Source organism: Canis aureus, chromosome 9 (assembly GCF_053574225.1).
Source record: "Canis aureus isolate CA01 chromosome 9, VMU_Caureus_v.1.0, whole genome shotgun sequence".
In the NCBI taxonomy this organism is placed as follows: domain Eukaryota; kingdom Metazoa; phylum Chordata; class Mammalia; order Carnivora; family Canidae; genus Canis; species Canis aureus.
The window spans coordinates 48,267,712-48,288,739 of NC_135619.1; the positions used below are offsets into that span (position 1 = coordinate 48,267,712).

The 21,028-nt window shown below is 38.9% G+C and overlaps 1 protein-coding gene across 15 annotated transcripts in view; it reads left to right on the forward strand.

Moving 5' to 3' along the window:
• The window catches only part of SIPA1L1 (signal induced proliferation associated 1 like 1), a 375,082-nt gene that overhangs the window by 23,057 nt on the left and 330,997 nt on the right, over positions 1-21,028 (forward strand). For all 15 annotated transcript variants that reach the window (XM_077909830.1, XM_077909833.1, XM_077909838.1 and 12 more), the window contains one exon: positions 13,035-13,123. The gene's annotated coding sequence lies outside the window, so the exon portion shown is untranslated. The remainder of the gene's footprint in view (positions 1-13,034; positions 13,124-21,028) is intronic.

Genomic DNA, 21,028 nt, shown 5'->3' on the forward strand with positions numbered 1-21,028 from the left:
TGTGTACTTTTTTGTGTGCACATGTCTTCATCTCTCTTGGGTGCATACCTATCAGTGGAATTACTGGCGACTTTAGTAACCATATGTATAAGCTGTCAGACTTTCCAAAGTAGCTGTACTGCCACATTCCCAATGGCAGTGTGTGAAGACTCCTGTTTGTCCACATTCTTGCCAACACTTGTTGGCAACACTTGTTGGTGTACTGTTTGGTGTTTTTATTTTAGCAGTCCTCATGGGTGTGGAGTGGAATTTCATTATGGCTTTGATTTGCATTTCCATAATGACTAATGATATTGATCATCATTCATGTGTTTATTGGTCATTGTATATCTTCTTTGGAGAAATGTCTGTTCAGATCTTCTGCCCATTTTAAAATTGAGTTGTAGGTCTTTTTATTGTTGAGTCTTTTTTTTTTTTTTTTTTAAGATTTTATTTGAGAGAGAGAGAAAACACAAGTAGGGGGAGGGGCAGAGAGAGAATTGGGACAAGCAGACTTCCCACTGGGCAGGAAGCCTGATGTGGGCTCCATCCCAGGACCCTGAGGATCATGACCTGGCCTAAGGCAGACGTTTACCTGACGGAGCCACCCAGTTGCCCCTTTCCTGTTGAGTCATAAGAGTTGTTTATATACCCTAGATCCAAATCTTTTAACAGAAATGATTTGAAAAAGTTTTCTGCTATTCTGTGGATTGTTTCTACTTTCTTAGGAAGGCAGTTTTTAAGTGGTGTACAAAAGAAAGGGGTACATAGTAGTAAGCATTCAAACAAAAGAACAGCCTGAAGAACAAAAAATATTAGAAAGATTATATCTAGGATGACCCATGACCTGGAGAGAAGGATTTGAAATTACCATAGTGATCTAAGAAAACTTTTTGTAAATATAACACGCATCAAGTGCATTGTAAAGATAGAACTTAATAAATCATCAGTAGATGAAGACATGTGTGTAATCACTGTGCAGGGTTGAAAAAGAGAACATTACAAGCCCCCTGAAGCCTTCTCATACACCTTTGCCATCACTAGCCTTGTTCTCCAAAGGTAACCACTCTTTACTTCCTAACATCATAGATTTGTTTTTACATATTTTTGAAATTTGTAGAAATGGGATCACAAAGCATCTTTTTATTTGTGCCTGGTTTCTTTTGTTTAACGTGTAAAATTTCTTCATATGTTGTTTATAGCTGCAGTTCTTTTTTATTGCTCTATAGTTTTCCAGTGTATGGATATACAGATATTTATATGTTCTGCTCTTCATTGGCATTTGGGTTTCAGTTTTTGATCTTTGGCTATTAGGTCCTTTGAGGTGCATGTGGGCATGCATTTCTGTTGGGTATATGTCTAAGAGTGGACTTGCTGTGTCATAAAGTATATTTGTGTTCAGCTTTAATAAAGATTAGGTATATGCAAATTAGTTTTCAGTCTATACAAGGTGAGGAAGAAGAATGAAGCTAGACTCACTTTACTATTAAAAGAGGGAATGCAAAGCCATTCACTCCTCCTATCTTCCCTAGCAAAGAGTGGTTTTCAGACCGAGAAAGGTAGAATACAAAAGATGCAGTAAAGTGAGAGCATTCTCACTCAGTTCAAGTAGGTAAAAATCTCCAGGCTGAAATGAGTTGTTTCCTAGGATACTGAAAACTGCAATTATTTTCCAGGAACCCGGTTGGAAACTTCAAGAAATGAGAAGGTGAGAGAAGCTTCTGAAATCAGTGTTTTTGTTTTCTAAAGAAAGAAAAATGGATTGAGTTGCATGTGAATTTCTGGCAGAAATTGAATCTAGGTTTAAACAGGTGATTTGATAACCCTGAGAGAAAGAGGTAGTAGTTATCTGGATCCAGCATGATTTCTGTCATTCCAAAAATATTTATTAGGCTTCCAATTCTCATAGGTTCCTGGTACTCCTGGTGCTAGGAATACAAAGATGAATGTCAAGCCCCCTATTTAGGATATCAGCCTGTAGCAAGTATTCTTAGTGCATTTCCTTGCATGCATCTTTTCAGTGGCTCAACTCTGGGGGAAAACGGACCCATCCTGATGAGCAAGTATTACCAAATGTATGCAGAGTGCCTGTGAAGCTGGTTATGAGGTGCTTTGTGACCCTGGGAAGGAGAGGGAAAGAAGAGGAAGTCTTTGTTGCTTCTAAAATAGGAAGATACTAAGGGCTGAGGGAATGAGATGGGTGGGCAAGTATGAGCTGGCATGGGCATAAGAGCATTTCTGCTATCCTGGGCAAAGTGATTATGAAAAACTTTCTAGAAACGAGAAGATGTGGCTGGCCAGTGATTGGCCTTGCAGTGAAAAATCCTTGCAGATCATGCCGAGGAGTTGGGACTTTTATCTCATAGGCTGGAGAAGCTCCAGAAAGATTTAAAATATCCTGGGAGCCACAGATCAGATTTGCATTTAAACAGTTTGGTAGTAATGTGGAAAATAAAAAGTACTAATCTGAACCTAGGGCAAGGGGAACCTCCTACAAGAGTCAAGGTAGGGCGGACGCAGGCCAGGAGGCCAAGAATAGGAACAGATTCTTAGAGGGATTTAGGAGAGACTGAAATAAGTCATTTTGTGCTAATCTTGTGTTCTTTTTAAAAATAGATTTTAAGAAGGTTAGATAGATTACTAGCTAAGGGACAGCTTTTGAATTCAACAAAGTGTCTAGTTTTACAGAATGCTGTCCTTATGAACGAGATGGAAAATAAATCTGGGTATTTGGTGGGTTTCTCGCTTGTTGGAGAAGTATACTTTAAAAATAGTAGTTTTAATGGATTAGTGTCAGCTGGAAGGGAAGCCTTTCCTACTGTGCTGTTGAACTCTGTACTTCCCTGGGTTACAACTTTTATCTTTTTTTTTTTTTTTTTAAAAGTAGGCTCCACACCCAACATGGGGCTTGAACTCACAGTCCTGAGATCAAGAGTAACACGCCTGAGCCAGTCAGTGGAGTGTACAACTCTTGATCTCAGCGCCATAACTTTTATCTTTTACTGAAATGGTTTTATTGTTGACAAATGTCCAAGTGAAGCAAAATTAGAAAGGTAAGGTGGTGTAGTTGATAGAAGTGGGGTTTTAAAATACACACATTCAAGGAAGTGAAATTGAGGGGGCCCAGGAATTTTATTCTTTAATATTTGAAGTGTGATATACATTAGTACATAAATAGACATACAGTATATTTGTGGTATTACAATTTCATGGGGAAGTGTGATTAAGGAAAATGTCCAAAAAGTCTCCTTGGGGACTGATTTAAAAAAAAAAAAAAGGTTGAGAAACACTGCCTTAAAAGAATTCAAGCATTGGGGCTCAGTCGGAGGAGCATGTGACTCTTGATCTTGGAGTTGATGAGGTTTTGGAATATAGGTGAGATCTGGAGCCGATGACCAAGAAAGAATTCTTGAGACGTTTTTGGTGCAAAATGATGATTTTATTAAAGCACAGAGACAGGACCTGTGGGCAGGAAGAGCTGCTGCCCGGGGCCTGTGAGGGGTAGCTGATTATATACCTGGGAGTTGGGAGGGGTTTGAGGATACACTCAAAGGAATTTTGGAAGCAAGGTTCCAGGAGCTTGAGGGGGCTAGTTATTTTTGGGAAAAGGTCACTTACTACGCCTAATAAAACCTGAGTCATGAGACCCTGCAGATGTGTATCGGTGGCCTGTGTGCTTGGAGGATGATTGCCAACAGGTACCTTGGGGGTTTAGAGATAAAGGAAATTTCTAAAGGAATTTTTATATCTTGAAGTAGACTCACAGGATCCCCAGGGGTCAGGCTAAGATTGCATTTTGCCCTTAGCAAAGTATAAACATTGAGGCAGTTGAGTCCAGAGAAGGAATGTCCCTCTGCCTGTTTCAAGGACTTGTCCTGTGCTGCCCCAGACTCATGCCCTGTCCTCAGCTAGCCCTGTGTTTCCCCATCAGGGTTGTGGGTTCAAGCCCCCACTGGGCATAGACATACTTAAAAATAATAAAATCCTTAACAAAAGATAAAAAAATTCAAGGGTTGGAATGAAGAGCTAAAACTTGCTCTTGGGATCAGGGAGAGAGACCCCCCAAAATGTCTACATTTAGGTCCAGAAGCCAAAGACCCCAGTATAAGATGGGACTATTTCTTGATTTATGTGTTTATGTGAACAACAACAAAAAATTGAATAGAGATAAGTTTCTTTGTTATGTTTATTTGACCTTAAAACTCAGTATGAGTCCATAGGGTAGATTTTGCTAAGAAAGAAGTTAATGCAGCCTTAGGTTTCATTTATAAATGTGGATGTTACAGAACTTAGAGTGTTAGTGTTGTACCCCAAACTGGCCAGAACCTGATCTGGAAATAGGAAAAATGGGAGCATCCAGCGAGTGATCAGGCAAATGAGAAGTCTGGGAACCATGTGGAGAAGTATGAAGCCAGAACAGAACAGAACTGGCTTCTTGTTGAGCATACCCTGCTTACTGGGGGAGTAAATTCTCCAGTAAGGGAATTTACTCCAATCCACGAGCATAATTGCATTGGGCAAGGCTGTGTAATTAACACATGAATTAAATCAGTGTTTATTAAGTGCCTCCTATCGATGCTGGCATTGTTCTAGGCACCGGAGACTCAGTAGTGTGTACTCAGCAGAGTGGACAAAACAGTTGTGCTCATTGAACTTTGAGTTTAGTGTGTGGAGATAGACAGTAAGCAAGGTAAGTTTGTAAAATCTATCTGGTATGTAAAATAGACAATATTGAGATATTGGCAAGTGCTAAAGAGGAAAAATAAGGGGGAGGGCGGAAAGGATATGGAATACTCAGCAGTGGTAGACATAGTCATGAAGCCAGGCCAGAGAAAGCCTTACTGAGAAGGTTATTAAAAACAAAACAATATTTTGTGTTAATAGTATAAAAAACATATAGAAGAGTGCAAAAAGCACAAGTGTGCAGTGGGATGAGTTTTTATAGTGAATACATTTTTGTAATCGGCACTCAGATTAGTAGACCATTACTAGCCCCTGGGGCTCCTGAGTAGTTCAGTCTGTTGAGTGTCTGCCTTTGGCCCAGGTCATATCCCAGGGTCCTGGGATTGAGCCCCACATCGAGCTTCCTGCTCAGCGGGGAACCTGCTTCTTCCTCTCCCTCTCCCTGCCACTCCCCCTGCTTGTGCTCTCTCTCACACACACTCTCTCTCTAATAAATAAAATCTTTTTTTAAAAAAAGAATATTACTAGCTCCTCAGAAGGCTCAGTCACCCCTTCCCAAAGTACTACTCCTTGAATACTAATTCCATAGTTTGTGAGCTTTATATTAATGCAGTCATATGTAATATATTCTTTTGTTCCCGACTTCTTGCATTCAACATGGTGTTTGTGAGATTCATCCATGTTCTTACAAGTATTTGTAGTTCATTCAATTTTTGTTGCTGTAGGGCATTCCATTGTATGATGACACCATGGTTGTTTCCTGTCCTTGGCAAGTGAATAGTGCTGCCTTTTCTGTGTATGTCTTTTTGGTGGGGATATAATTAGAAGTGGACTTGCTGGGTCATGGGGTATATGTATATTCATTTTAGTAGATACTGAGAAACAGCTTTCCAAAATGGTTATCCATCAGCACCGTATGGGAGCTCCACATTCTTGGCAACACTTTGTATTGCCTGCCATTTAACTGTTGCTGTTCTGGTGGGTGTTAGAGGTGTTTATTCATGGCTTTAATTTGTATTTCCCTGTAGACTAAGGCAGTTGAGGACTTTTTCATACTTTTTTTTTTTATAAAGATTTTATTTATTTATGATTTCACTTATATGTGGAATTTAAGAAACAAAAACAGAGGATGATAGGAGAAGGAAGAGAAAACAAAATATGCTAAAATCAGAGAGAGATAAGCCATAAGAGACTCTTAACTATAGGAAACAAACTGAGGGTTATTGGAGGGGAGGTGGGAAGGGGATAGGGTAACTGGGTGATGGGCATTAAGGAGGGCACTTGATGTAATGAGTACTGGGTGTTATATGCAACAGATGAATCACAAAACTCTACCTCTGAAACTAGTAATATATATGTTAATTAATTGAATTTAAATTAAAAAATTTTAAAAAATTCAGCATTTCATAAAGAAAGGCTATTTGAATACCAAATGAGTAGAAAGGACATAGTCTCAGAATAAAGAGCGACCCTTTAAATTGGATACATTTAGCTAGCTTTATGAAATACTCATGAACAATTTTTTCCCCCTCATTTCTCTGAGGACCTACAATTGCAGGTATGGTTTTGCAGACTAGCTTTGAGAATCACTCATCTGCAACATTACATATGTGTTTTTGACTTTGATACTATTAATGAATGAGCATCATATCTATCCTTAAACCTGCAGTGGATTGAGGTTAGAGTCTAAATATGAGAAACCATAAAAAATCTCCAAAGTAGGCTATGTGTCATTTCTAGCCCAGAAATACTTCATTTCTTAAAAAAAGAGAGAGAGAGAGAGCCAGATGCATCTCAAGGACACATATGGTACACGTGTAATCATAGTAAAGCTCCATACTCATCTTAGTAACTTCCTTGCCTAGAAGCTCCATGAAATTATTGTTCCTAAAATTTTGTTTTGAAGAAGCCAAGCTCTGAGTTTTCTTTAGCAACTTGATTTGCCTTGTCCTTAGGGAAAAATACAGTTATTTTTGACTTTTGTGGATTCCCATTCTCCCCACCACCAGTGTTAAAGCTAAATGTGCTGCCGAGTATTTGATAAAAGTGATTTGGGGCAGCAGGAGGGGGAGGTGGTGCTGCAGTAAGGAAGCTGGAATTGTTCTGAGTGCCTGGGACCCTGGGCAAGGTTGGCACTAACATTGGTAGACATGTCTGGAGTCTCTGTTGATGCATACTTGTGCTTTCCTTTGAATTGAATACCCGCTTTCTATTTGGCAGAGTGCTGAGTCGTCTTCTGAGCATCAGTGTCATTAATTGGCTTCAGAAGTGTGTAAGTGATCTTTTTCTACAGAAGTTTGGCCTTTGAGTATTACCTGAGAAATATTTTTGTGATGTTTGATAGTACAGAGTAATTTGATAATTCAGAGATATCAAATGTCCTTTGTAAGATTCTTCTGCCATTTCGAAGAACAGTATTACTAACAACTGATTACTTTTCTCATTTTTGTCAACTGATTTTATGGGACTTAGTGTCTTTCTGCCGAGAAGAGAATGTTAACATGTATAATCACTTCTCAGCATTTCTAGTCTGCTTTTGGTGTTAGGTCATAGGATTATATTTTAGTTACCTGATGTGTCTGTGGTTTTACTATGATTATCTTGCCCTGAGGGATGGGTGAAAATAAGTGAAAAGTTCATTGCTGCTTTGTGAATTAAGGTATGCCTTGGCATAGAGTGCTGATCATTTTGGCATCGCAACACAGCATTAGATCACCTTGTCTGCAGTTTGGGAATGTTCTCAAAGTGCTGCCTAACACTGCAGACTTCTCCATAAACTTGAGCTGGTATGGAAAACGATGTTTATTATATCCTGTTCTCAAATATCTCGCCAAGTTACTGTCATCAGACTCTTTATTGATAGAAAATTAGTTAGGCAAAAATCATTTTCTTCTCCATGCATGGCAGAGGCGATGAAATTTATGAGAAAGTACGTATAAGGAAAGGTTGCAAGTGTTGATTGTGGATTTGAGCCCTGGCTGGAAACAAAGAACTCTTGACTTATGGTGGAATGTTCTATGTGTTTCTTGTGTCTTTCAATCTCAGCTCTTGTGTATGGAAATAATGAAAGGAATATGTGCTACGTGAATTGGTCAGAGTTTTTGGTTACAGATACTAAGATCTATTCTAGTTAGTGTAAACAGAGGGGGATTTATTAGAGGTGATAGGTAGCTTAGCAAATCATCAGGAGGGCTGAAGAAAGAGCCTGTAGGCCAAATTTCTGGGAATGGTTGCCGGTACAGCACTGTGGGATTGGCGCTTTGAGGGGCTGCTGCCCCTGCCTGGGTTGGGACGCTCCAAGTCAGGGAGCCAGAGCCAGAAGCACTGCATGTTGCCAGCAAAGTGGGTGCCACATACCCTTCCACCTTGCTTCTTTTCCCAAGTAACATGACTCTGTTCTGATGGAGTCCTGTGTGCTGCGCCTGGTTGGCAGAACCTAATTTACTTTGCCTGTACCATACGGCAAAGAAGTCAGGAAACAATTCTTCCAACCTCAGTTCGTTTATTTGCTTCCTTTTTTAATCTGCATCGAACAGGTGGGCTTTACACAGAAGGGAGCTGTTAATGGTGGTGGGAAGTGTAGATCTTGGGGCTCTCTGAATAAGATGCTAATCATAGCACCTATTTGAAATAATATAGTAGTAAGAAGACTAATGGATCGCAAGTAACTTTGATGGAAGCCTACTCTTTAAAAACACATTTTTAAAAATTGGAATTGGTGGTGCATGAAGAATATTTAAAACCCCTCAGCAGGTGCATGCTTGTGTTAGTTTAGGATTTCCATATTAGTCTACTTAAGAGTATGTTGATAATAAAGCCAAGACAAAAATACTATCTTTTTTTGCAAGTTCATTTGTCTTTGGTGAACTAGTCCAGACCCATCCTTGTGAATCTTTTTGATCCGAGAGGGAGAGTTGAGACTTGATGCATGAGTTAAGACAAATTCATTACTGTTCTCAGAAGAACAAATTAAAGTGTATGGATCTCTGAATGGTGGATTAGCAGTGTTATAATTTTTTGGGTATGGTTATTTACTTAACTTTTTTCCTGAAGTGAACCCAGCCTTGGAATGGGCTTGGAAATAACTATTCAAACTATAAAATTAATGTGGTCCAGTGGCCTGATTCTATAGTTGAGGAAATCCAAGCCCAGAGTGAAGAGATTTGCTCAAGGTTAGACAGCTGGTTGGTGGGGGGAGGCCTCCTGATTTCACAGCTTGCCTGGTCTTTCCCCACCAACCCCTCTGGGAAAGCACAGGTTTCTCCCCAGTGGGATGAAGCTCCAGTGCCTCGTGGGTTCTCATACTGAGATTTAAGTCCTCATGTGATAGTTGGGATGTCTCAGTGGGTTGCTGGTTGAATAATACTGTTGTTTCATGCATCAAGGAATACTTGGAAAATTGTTCTGGACTTTTAAGGAAAATGGATCAGGCACTAAGAATTTTGTTCAAACTAACAGGGAAGAAAAAAAATGCATAATGAGCATGCCTAATTGAAGATGTAAGTTTCAGCTTAGTACACTGAGCTACAAAAATGAAGGCAGTTGATGCACAGTTCTCTTCTGTTTACTCTTCTGGGCTGTTCATAAATTTTCTCATATGTCGTTGTTTTGATAAGGCATTTCTGTTACATGCTTGGTCAGTGCAAGGTAAAAATTATAAGGAAAATTTAGTTTGACTCACTTCTCAGCCCTTTCAAGTCTGTGCTCCGATGCTGCCCTTGCTGTGAGTCTTACCCTGACCCACGTAAGATTGCAGTTCACCTTCCCTCCATTCATGCCTGAATCCCCTTCCTCTGCTTTTCTGGCCACCTCCTTTTCAATAGCACATAGTCCCTCTCACATTATATGTATTTCCCATGTAATATGTCTGTGTGTTAATTTGACTGTTTGTGAGTATGTAGTATATATCATGTCTCTATTATGTTCATATAGTCAGTGTGTCCTGTTGTGTGTCTCCTCCCTTAGACCACAAGCCCCATGAAGGCTGACTTTGTATCATTTTTTGGATTTCTAGCACAGAGAATAAATATTGCCTACCCTGTAGGAGATGCTCAGTCAGTATATGAATGAATGAACATGGCAAAAAAGCAACTACTCTTTAGGATTTCTACTAGTAAAATGCCAGATTCTCAGTTCTAGTGCTTATTTTATTCATAAACTCACTGGGGATGGCACAGTTACTAGTTGGTACATAAAGAAAATTATCTTAAGGTTATGAGTTGTGTTATAAATAGTGTTCTGGAACTTCCTTGCTTATTTGGCAGTAAGGAACTCGGCTTCAGATGAAAAAACCATTAAATTTTCAGATATTATCAGTGGAACATTCTCTAGACGTTAAAAATCTAGATTTCTGTGGTCAAAATGTACAGATTTAGATACAGATATAGATATTTGGATGGTAGCTGGTTTGAAACCTAATGATAGAAAAGCTTTTCATTTTCAGTATTGTGGCAGATAGAGCCAGATTTCAGGGTATCAGGGTCCTGAGACAGCAGGGATGGGAAGAGGAAGGAAGGAGTCAAAGCCTGGGGAGAGTTGGGGAAAACTCTTCAACAGAGTCATCCAGATGTGAAAGTGCATTTTTACGCCTGCTCAGAGAAGCTGGAACACGAGACAGGGAGATACATTTAATGCAGATAAAGTCCACAATGTTCTGAAATTTTCATTTATCTAAACTGCTGGCAGCTTTCTGGTAAGTTCTGGGGCATAATGTAACTTATAAAATGCTTGTTTGTATTATTTAAAGATATATTTAATTTTTAGGATTCAAGGGAAATGAAGATGATCCTTAATGTCTGAGGAGGATGTTCAGAAACCTAGAAAATATCTTAGAAGTTGACTATTTTGGCTTGTTATGTTAGCTTAAGCCCAAAGGTTAAATGACTTGCCCAATATTGCACAACTAATTCATGGCAGAATTGGTACTAGGTTTTGTCACAAATTATGACTGAAATATCCTTAATAATAGGCCTCTCTGATAACCTATGAATTTGTTCAAAGATTTAGGTTTTATCTTAAAAGTTTTAAAAATGCATGCAGATATTCCATCCTATACAAATGGTCTTCTTCTCTTTTTATATGTATAAGCAAGCATATTTTTGTTATTTGTGGAATTGTGATCTGGAATTGGAGAAAATGAACAGAGTGAAAGATTACTTTATTGTTACGGTCTTTTTTTTTTTTTTAAATACGTAATTTTCTCTTTTTACAGATACATTTATTTATTTATTTATTTATTTAGATTTTATTTATTGAGACACACAGAGAGAGAGAGAGGCAGAGACACAGGCAGAGGGAGAAGCAGGCTCCATGCAGGGAGCCTGATGTGGGACTCGATCCTAGGTCTCCAGGATCCCGCCCCGGGCTGCAGGCGGCGCCAAACCGCTGCGCCACCGGGGCTGCCCTATTGTTATGGTCTTTGAAGCATTAAATCAGAGTTTTAAAGAAAACTACAATGGGGGAATAAAATCTACTTGATTTGCTCTGAAGTTTAATATATTGTAATAGAGGAAATTAATTATAGCACAGTGAAAATACCTTATTTAGAAAATATTTTCAACCTCAACTTGTGAAGAAAGGATTGCTATTTTTGTCAGTTCAACATTCTGTGTCAGTAAAGTAAGGCATTATGGTTTGTGTTTTTTTGCTGGAGGTACAAGTTTGGAAGCGATGTAGTTTTTTAAAGAAAGAGATGATCTTTGTATATAATTTTGTATGTACATTTTCCCTGAAGATTAGATCGTATTTGTATGGAGAAAGATGGCCAACCCTGCCCTACCCCTTCTCTAGCAGGGAATTACTCTAAAGGTTTTGCTTCTTAATCTTTTATGTTAATCTTTTTTTTTTTTTCAACACATGGTTAAATGAGATTTTTATCCTGCAGTGGGGTTGTAGCTTGATTTTGATATGCTCCAAAAGATCGTTTCCCTAGTTGATTAAAGAGCAGGGTGTGATAGGAAGAGCACTGAGCTGGCAGTTAGGAGATTCTGACTTCATCTTATCTGTAGGTGATGGTTTTACAGTGGTAATGGGGTATTACAGCCTCTTCCAGCTCGGAGAGCTTATGATATGTATTTGCTCATAATCTGCTTAGTGCCTCTATACCCAAACTTCATGAAATTTAAAAGTACAGATGGTGCATGTATTTCAAGTTTCATGGTCTCGCCACAGAGCAGTTCCCTTGGGATGCATCCTTTGGGAGCCAGTGCCCCTTGCTTTAGTCTGGCTGATAGATTCTCCTCTGTGACTGCAGGGGGGTTGATGTGTAAGAGCGTGCTGGGCAGTCACGGGTGGCTCACGAAAGGCCCTTCTTGGCCAAGCAAGGGGAGCTCTCTGAGCCTCTTAGCATTTCTGAGACAGCCTCCTGAGGCAGGAGGGATATTCAGATGGGGCCTGGAATCTTTAGGACCTGGACAGTTGCTCTTCTTGAGTGGTTTGCCACTTGGAATCCTTGTATTAATGTTGGAAATAGCCATCTAAATTGTTATGGTCTTATATTTGCATATTTTCCACTGATTACTGGTGTAAAGGTGAGGAGGCCTTTGGCTGAAGGGTGTACATGATATACCATGCTAGTATCTCCTACCCACAGTCTCTTTCTCCTTGAAGGTGTCCCATAGTGTGTGTGTTTTCAGTTGTCTCTATCACACTGGCTGGTTGACTAGCTCTAGGTGGATATGCGGAAATACCCTGTAGAATTACTGGATTCGTATCCCAGTCTGGCAGACTTGTATGTTGAGAAGCCCAAATACAGTATCTGTTGGCAGACAGGTCTTGGCAAATGGTATGTGACTTGTGGGTGGGAAGGAGTGCAGCTTTGGTTACATGGACTGGGCTGGAAGCCTCTGCTCCACAGTCACACTGCAATTGTAGTCTTGTATCCAGGAGAGATTAGTTTGTAATTTTTTTAAGAAATAGTAGCTCCAGTCAGAGACAGCTGTAAAGCCCCTGAATTACTTTGTGATGCAGCTCTCATTATTTTTCACATCTGGATTTGAAGTTTTGAAGATTTGAAGTTTTGTACTCAAATAGAGTCTGGATGGAATAAGGTACCTGTTTAAGCCTGACTTTGAGGCTGAAGAAAGCCTTTATTTTTCTTTCATTTCCCTAAGGTATGACAGTATTAGAGCAGATGGAAGGCTGAAGTTTGAGCTTAAGTTGTGTGAAAACTTCATCAGCCAATTGGCTGACTCTTAATGGTGAGACAGGAAGAACCACCCACGTTTTCCATTTTGGATTTGAGTCACAGAAAACAGGTTTCCTGCAGAAACCATTTGGCTTCAACAAGTGTACGGAAATTTCATCTTTGATCGAATCGATGTTTTTATCTTCATTGTGCATGTATTTCAAATTAATTATTTCCTCCCTTTCAGTCCATAGGTTCAGTTTCAAATGTGAATGGCAGTAAACTAATATCCAAGATTTCTGTATAAGAAGTAGATCGAAAGGACTGTACTTTCAGGTAAGGATCTAATTTTACTTTATCTTTAATCATACACGGCTCCTTTGGCAGAAGGCTGGCATGCCCCCTACCTCCTTTCCCATGAACGGAAGTATAGGTGAACTTTCTAAAAGATAGCAAATTGACATCTCTAGACAGGTTTCTACCTCTTTGGGATTACAGACATGTCACAGGGGTTGGCTACTTAAAACCCTTAGAGAAGCAGTATGTGATGGCAGTTACACGCACACATACTCATTTAAAATGGCTTATAAAATTGTATTTAAGTTTTTCCTTTTTTTAGGTAGAGGAAATCTTCCTTCTAATACCTACCACTTCCTTCCCATGACTGATTGATTGATCTATCATCTGATTTCCATGTATTCAAAGTTTAAAGATGTAGATGGTTTTCACATTAATTTCTTTACCTCTGTGGCATCCCAAAGTACTCTAATAGTTGTGGGCATAAGAAGATTATAGAAAAAGCTCTGTACTTGAAGTAATGTGGAATGTATAGGGCCAGTGTTTTAGAAATGAATTTCCCCCAGGAGGAAAAGGGACTGTGTAGACCAAAGATAAACACCTCCCCCCTCACACCAAGTAAAACTCACATTTACACATAGAGCATTGTGCTGAGTTGGGATTGTCATAGTGTTTCTGGATACAAATGAAAGTGTATTTCAGAGAAGTGATATGTTGGTTTTTAATCAGTTATCTAGTTTTCCTAATTGATTTTGAGGTATTGAAGTTCCCCCCCATATTAGCTTTTTGTACCTCCTCAGGATGGTTATTTTTCAAGTTTAAAATACATAAAACTCAGTTTTAAATTATTGGCATCGTTTGAAGAGTGAGTAATCCCCAAATCACTTACTAGTAATGCATTGTAGAATGGCTCTTTTAGCAGGTTTCATTTCCTGACTATATTACTAGCTGACAGAAATTCATTTGCAAAACATTAACACACCAACATAGAGAGCTCAGTAGAGAGACACTGGCTTGGGTTTGTAACAAGCTGCAGATGGTGTGTGGACATAGTTTCTTTCCGTTCCTTCCTGGGATCAGCCTTAGTCAGACCTCTGTAGTAATTCCTTTTTTTTTTTTTTTTTTTTTCAAGATTTATTTTTATTTATTTGAGGGAGTGGGGTAGAATGAGAGGGAGAGAGTCTTTTAAACAGGTTCCACACGGAGCAGGGAGCCCGATGTGGGGCTCCATCTCAAAGCTCTGAGATCAGCACCTGAACCGAAAACAAGAGTTGGCAGCTTAATTGACTGAGCCCCCCAGGCGCCCTGGTAGTGTCTCTTTACTCATCTCCCTGCACGACTCTTCCTGGGGGTTTAGATACCCTTACCCTTTGCTTAGAATTCTTCTGCGCCTCCCTACCACCTATAGCAGTGGTTGTCAAACTTTTGGGTCTCAGAAACTAATTTAAAATTGTTGAAGCCCCAAGAGAGCTTTTGTGTTTATGTTGATTATATCCATCACTGTGTTGAAGTGGAGAAAAATTTAGAACATTAAGAATATACAAGCTTGCACTCTCGTAGCTGGAGAGTGATGACACCATTAGTCATGCGGCTTCTGGCAAACACTGTACATTTAGGAGAGAAAGAGAAGGAAAAAGGCAAATAGCATACTATTATTTTTACAAGTTAAAATTATTGAAGTGTAACTTCTATACAGTGCGATCCACCCTATTTTAGTGTACAGTTCTCTGGGTTTTGACAAATGCATGTGGTTGTCTAACCACAGTGAAGATATAGAACATTTCCATCACCCCAAAATGTTCCCCTGCCCTTAGCCTTAGCACCCTCTGACCTTTTTTCTGTCCTATAGTTGTGCTTTTTTCCAAATGTCATGTAAATGGAATTGTATGGTTGTAGCCTTTTGAATTTGGCTTTCATTTAATATAGTGCATTTGAAATTCATCCATGCTGTTGTGTGTATCAATAATTTATTTTTTAATTTTTTTATTGCTCAGTCTTATTCCAGTGTATGAATGTACTGTAGTGTGTCCATTTACCAGTTGGAGAACATTTGGTTTATTCCTAGGTTTTGGTGGTGATGTGTGCTAGTGTTAATATTAAAACAGTTTTTTAAAAGATTTTATTTATTCATGAGAGACACACACAGAGAGAGAGAGAAGCAGGGACATAGGCAGAGGGAGAGCAGGCTCCCTGTGAGGAATCTGATGTGAGTGAGACTCAATCCCAGGACCAGGTCATAAGCCAAAGGCAGATGCTTAACCACTGAGCCACCTAGGAGCCCCATATTAAAACAATTTTAACCTCACAGACCCTCGGAAAGGGTCTTAAGGACCCTTAGGATCCTGAGACCATCCTTTGAGGGACCTCTGGCCATCTTGAACTACTAGCCTGTTGGTGGTGTGCCCTCTGTTCAGAATACCAGGATCTAGCTGAGGGTCTCCTCTTTGCAGGCCTTTTTTTTCTTCAAAGTTTTATTTATTGGGCAGCCCAGGTGGCTCAGCAGTTTAGTGCCACCTTCAGCCCAGGGCCTGACCCTGGAGACCTGGGGTCGAGTCCCACATCTGGCTCCCTGTGAGGAACCTGCTTCTCCCTCTGCCTGTGTCTCTGCCTCGGTTTCTCTCTGTGTCTCTCATGAAATAAATAAATAAAATCTAAAAAAAAAAAGTTTTATTTATCATTTGAAAGAGATCATTTGCATATGCCAGTGGTGGGGGGAGCGGCAGAGGGAGCAGGAGAGAGAATCTCAAGCAGACTCCATGCTGTGTGTGGAGCCCCACAATGGGCTTGATCTCACAACCCTGAGATCATGACCTGAGTCAAAATCAAGAGTCAGACACTTGACTGAGTTGCCTAGGCACCTCTCTGAGGGCCATTCTAAGCCCTCTTCCCACCATCACCCAAGGCTGGACCCTAAGGCTGGACTGGTCACCACCACCTTTGTGCCTTTGCTGTGCCTTTTCCCATGGCTCAGCAATTATTGAGGGCATGGCAGTTCTCCAGCTTCTGGAAGGTGATGCCTTCTCTCTCTGGCCTGGCACATGGAAGACGTGGTACATGTTTGAATGAATGAATAATAATTCCTTTACATTTGTGAGGTGTTTTATTGTTTATAGGGGACTTTCCCATATAACATGCATCCCTTGTTTCAGCTTTGCAAAGTATATATATAGCATAAGTGGTTTTTAATATCTTTTATTTTTATTTTTTATCAGATAAGGATATCTGTGGTCTTAACTAAGCCCTACCTTAAAATAACCTGGGAAGCTTATAATAAACATACTAATGACCCAGATTAAGTTCTAATATCTGGAGATCAGGCTTGAGTATTAGTATTATTTAAAAACATCACTGTTGAACCTGATGTGCAGTCCCCTAGAGAATCATTGTTGTAGAGTTTGATTTACCATGAAGTCTTAGTAATGATGTAGTTGAGACTGGACCCTAATCCTGGACTCCTACCAGAATGCCTTTTCCTCCACATTCCAGACTCTCATATGAGTAGAAGCAGTATGGAGATTTAGAGAGTCTTGTAGATGACTGCATGTTCAGTTTCTGGACACTTCACACTGTAGTGTGAGGATCAGAACACTGAATTTAGGGTCAGGGGGAGTATGTTTCTATTTGACTCTGCATTTATTAACCGAGGATTAATAAATACCTGAGTCTGTTCTCACTTTAAATATAAGGGATACTACCTTAAATTCTAGAAGCTAAAGAAGATCAAGTTAGATACTATGTTAAAGGATTTTTTTTTTTTAAGTAGGTTCCATACTAGGTGTGGAGCACAACATGGGGCCCAACATGGGGCTTGAACTCAAGATCCTGAGATCAAGATCTGAGCGGAAATTGAGAGTCAGATACTTAACAGACACCCCTATTTATTAAAGGATTTATTTAAAGAATTGTAAAATCCTTTTGTAAAGTATACAGTGCTTTCTAAAACTTATTTTTAACTTTCCTTGAGGTTCATAAATTACACAAGTAATGTGTAAGTATGATCTCACTGATATAGTAAAATAACAGATTTATGCGAAACCAAGAGGTCACCATTGGTTGCATACTTTTGATCCTTTGTGTATGAATTTAAATATGTAAATATGTATGCATGTGACATACTTTTTTTTCTTTGGTTGTATTAATATAGAGTCTTACGTATTTTGTATTTTTTTTAACACCAAGTCTTGTATCATTCCATATTAGTATATATAAACTCCTCTTGTTCTTTTTATAGCTGCAAGATTTTTTTCATGTATTTCCATTTTGGTGGACACTTAGCCTGTTTCCAATCTTTTACTTTTATAAAAAATGCTAATGAACATTCTTAACTCTTATTAAACCATTAGTTAATTCTTACTAAAACATTTATTCTGTTTTACAAATACTGGGAGATGAAGTAATAAAGTAATAGATGTTTCGTGAATGAAATCTTAGACATTTTCTACTCAAGTCAGTATAGAACTTAGACTTTAAAAAAAATTTGGTGAAATATACTAGATTGTGGAGAACTTTTTCATATGATCTTTGTAAATTTTGTTTTATTTTGTGGTATTATCATTTCACTATTTGGATAGACTTTTAAAGATTAGTATGCATATTTCTTTAAACGTTTTTTTTTTTTAAATTTTTTATTCATTTATGATAGTCACAGAGAGAGGAGAGAGAGAGAGAGAGAGAGAGAGAGAGAGAGAGAGAGGCAGAGACATAGAGAGAGAAGCAGGCTCCATGCACCAGGAGCCTGATGTGGGATTCGATCCCGGATCTCCAGGATCGCGCCCTGGGCCAAAGGCAGGCGCCAAACCGCTGCGCCACCCAGGGATCCCCATATTTCTTAACTCCTTTAGGTGTGATTGCTCTATACTTTTCCCTTGACTAACATAGGCAGTGCAGCAAGCTGGCCAGTACTTACTTATGTCGGGTGTTGGGTTAAGAGCTTATTATATAAATGGCCCTATTAATTCCTTTCAGTAACCTAGTGAAACTGGTGGTGGTCTCCAGGTTAAACATTTAGAAATGGAGGATCAGAGAGGTCAGATCACTTGCCCATGGCTAGTTATGGGTCTAGGATTCAAAGGGCCTGCTTCCACCTATGATGCTAACAGTGCCAGAAATTCACTGAATCAGAGATGGTACATCTCCTTGATGACATCACAGTTTACTTTGTCAGTTACTTATATTTGTATATTTTGCTTTTTAGTACCAGTAATAATTTAACCTTTGCAAACACAGTCCATGCTTTGGAGTATCCATTTTGTAGAAAGTATTTATAATAAAAGCAGTATCATAATATAATAAAAGAAAATGCTTATTGAATAAGTAGTTGGTATTTTGGAGTGAAAGAGGCCATTAAAAGGGAAGTTGATACTGAATTCTGTTTATGAACTAACAGGATAACCTTGATAAATGAATATTGTTTCCTCAATGGTAACATAATATTTGACTAAATAGTTCACTGTATACTTCATCTGCCGCTAGTCCTAAATTATAGTAGCGTGAGTAAGAAATAACTTGCGAGAACATTCGTCAGTGGTAATGTAGATGAATTGCGAAATGGAATTCTAGTAATGCTTCCCCTAGCCTTGAGTAATAAGGAAAATACTGCCGGAAGGGTTTGTTCAATCATGACAAATGAAAGATTAAAATGATCTATTCTCTGTTGATGGAAGTACCAGAATGCACCCTCAAATTTATTTTATTTTTAAATTAAATTAATTATTTTTTTAGAGAAGGAGAGAATGAGAGAGAAAGAGAAAGTGAGAGGCAGGCAGAGGGAGAGGGAGAGAGAGAATTTTAAACAGGCTCCATGCCCAGCACGACTCTGATGGGGGGCTTAATCTCATGACCCTGAGATCGTGACCTGAGCTGAAATCAAGAATCACCGCTTAATTGACTGAGCCACCTAGCTGCCCCAGCCTGTGATATGTTTTTAAGTACATTGAAATACAGGCTCTTATGATTTTATTATAGGCATAGTTTTGATATTTTAAGTGGCTATGGGTGGTTATTTCTCAAAAATAATCATTATAGATGGAGTTTTAGCAAAGACATGGTTTCACGTATTTGTGTAGTCTTATGTCACTTTTCACTTGAATGATAAAACAAAATTGAGGTCTAAGTGGCATCGTAGAGTACATGTGATGGTGGGTATCAACTTCTTAACCTTTACTCAGTCTCCTTAAAGCATCTCTCCTTTTTAAGCCTTAAAATATGGTGGCTGGTTAATTGAAATAGATCTTTTGCTGGACTCTTAGCCTTATAGACCGAACTGTTTATTTTATTAAAAAGTAAGAAAACATGGTAAAGGACACTTCAAACATCAGTGTATTGTCTCATTCCTGGTTTTTAATTTCTAAGCATTTTTAAAAAGAAATATTTTTGGCCAGTACATCTTTGATAATTGACAGGCAGAAGAGAATGAATGTGCTTGTTCACTTTCCTGCGTGGATTTGTTCGCCAAGAGTTAGTCTGGCACCCACAAAGTGGGCTTTGATCCTAGGAAGTAATTAGGTGGTAGTGGCTTATTTTTTTTTTTTTTTTTTTTTTTGTGGTGGTAGTGACTTTTGTCATTGATAGGCAGTAGATTATAGTCAATAACCTAGTGCAGTGTACTCCATACAGCACATTGTAAAACTGTTCTCAGATTCATTTTTTGTCTCATGTTTGTAGATTTACTGATTTGGTTGGGTAGATCCAGAAACAACATTGTATTTGGGGCAGCTTTCTGAGATGACACACCCCACCCTTCAGAGGAATTCATTTCTTTTTGGAATTTGGCATTTGTTATTTTTATCTCTGTTCTGTATTTAAATTTTAAGTTTTTAGGATGTAAATTCTCAAGTACATTTTCCGTGGTGACTAAGGGATATTATGTAAGGATCCCTGCCCCCCCTTTTAGTATGTGGACATCTCATTTCTTAGCTTATTATTTGTTTTGTGTCTGTATCTCAGTATAATCCTAACAAGTTCATTCAGGCAGTGGTTAAACTGAGGTTAAGTGGTATAATGGTTGTTTGGCAGGATATAGACATAAACACATCTCTTTAAACACAGAATGGCCTGAGGTGGCTGTAAGGTTCAATTGCATAATCATAGATTACACTTCACAAACACTGGAATGAGTACATGGGCCACATACATCTTCAGTGAGAAATTGCCCCACAGGATGGAGTCTATTCTAGAAACTATCTGTAGAGTTCCCTTGAGTGTTTTCTTAGATAATTACATTAATATCATTCATTTAATTGGAATGTTTCTGATTAGATGGAGCTATGAATAGTATTTCAGGGTTTCCAGAAAGCCTCTCACTTAACATCCAGAGGAATGAGTTAAAATGTTACAAGAATTTAAAAAATGTGTATGTTTCTCAGAATTTTGTCATATTTTCTCGTCTCTTTCTCCCCTTCCTTCCTGGTATTTTTGTGACTTGAAAGCTGTTTTTCAAAACTTACCCTCAGAAGTAATTCACCTTTTAGAGATTGGATGGGTTGGAGTTTAGAGTCATTCTGTTAGAAATGACTGGTAATGTGCCCTCTGAGGGGTATTGAGGAATATCTCTGTATGAATGTGAGAAATTGGTCTTTGGAGCTCTTAGGTGGTATGGGAAAGTAGCCCATGTTACTGTGGGGAGCCGAACAACAGAAATAAAGTGCCTATTACTGTAGGTAGAAAGGCCTTTTGAGCATATTAAATATGCTTTGAGGCTAAATTTTTGAAAAAAAAATTTTTTTAAGGATTTTATTTATTTATTCATGAGAGACACAGAGAGAGGCAGAGACACAGGCAGAGGGAGAAGCAGGCTTCATGCAGGGAGCCCGATGTGGGACTCCTCTCGGGACTAAGGAATCACACCCTGAGCTGAAGGCAGATGCTCAACTGCTGAGCCACCCAGGTGCCCCTGATGGGAATATTTTTGAAAAAATATTCTGCTTTCTTAATTATTATTTGTGG